General features: G+C 42.2%; 1 long non-coding RNA gene across 1 annotated transcript; it reads right to left on the bottom strand.

Annotated features, from left to right (window-relative positions):
- Window positions 1-28: 28 nt before the first annotated feature.
- LOC113464953 (uncharacterized) lies at window positions 29-773 on the bottom strand. The gene is made up of 2 exons (XR_003389810.1): window positions 642-773; window positions 29-370 (listed from the first exon to the last, which is right to left on the bottom strand). It is a non-coding gene; the product is annotated as an uncharacterized LOC113464953 (long non-coding RNA).
- Window positions 774-779: the final 6 nt, after the last annotated feature.

Genomic DNA, 779 nt, shown 5'->3' with positions numbered 1-779 from the left:
GAAGGAAAGAATAATTATGAGAAGGACGTGTTTGGCAACTTTTTAACAGCTATTTTATGTCACAGAGGAGAAATTTATTGCCAATCGAGGTCGTTCTGGTTATACGATACAAAAGTTATACGCGTCCCAAGTAAAGTATAATCAGCTCCTGGCTCGCTATACTTTTCTTGCAGATTATCCTTAACACGACACCTCATCGTATCCATCTCCTTGTATACGTTGTATCACACGGTTGTACGTATACTGTGGTGCACAGCTCTCTCTCTCTCTCTGTTGATCCTTTCGCCAACAGGATCCTTTCCTCCCTATGTGTACGAGCTTTCACGAAGGAACGATACACTGTCTACCGTCTACGACGAATTTTCAACGTCTAACACAGATAATTGAATTAATTTCTAGCATTTCAGCAAACAGCAGTTCATCGTTTTAATCTGGTCACGGTATCATACAACTATGTGTATACATAAACGGTAGATAATTCTTATCGATGCACCCTACACATTTTGATACACAACATTGATACGACCAAAGTATGCGATACAAGTGGACGAGAGTACGTGCGTACGTACAACCACGTAAAATCGAAGGAATTGCGAAAATTAATAAGAGAGCCGTTTTTGTAAGGTGGTTCTCACCCTTACCTCAAAGGTCGTAAGACCAAGGCTGCCTTGCTCGGCGAACGTTCGATCTCGCTGCACTACACTCGTGGAACGAAAAATACCGTACCAGTGCAGTACAGGGTACACACTGCTTCTTCGAATCGTTACAAGCGCGGAAAT

The sequence above is a fragment of the Ceratina calcarata genome, unplaced genomic scaffold (assembly GCF_001652005.2).
Source record: "Ceratina calcarata isolate Rehan_Ccalc_2016 unplaced genomic scaffold, ASM165200v1 scaffold6369, whole genome shotgun sequence".
Classification (NCBI taxonomy): Eukaryota; Metazoa; Arthropoda; class Insecta; order Hymenoptera; family Apidae; genus Ceratina; species Ceratina calcarata.
Note: the sequence above shows the minus strand (reverse complement) of the source record. Positions and strands in the feature narration are given on the sequence as shown.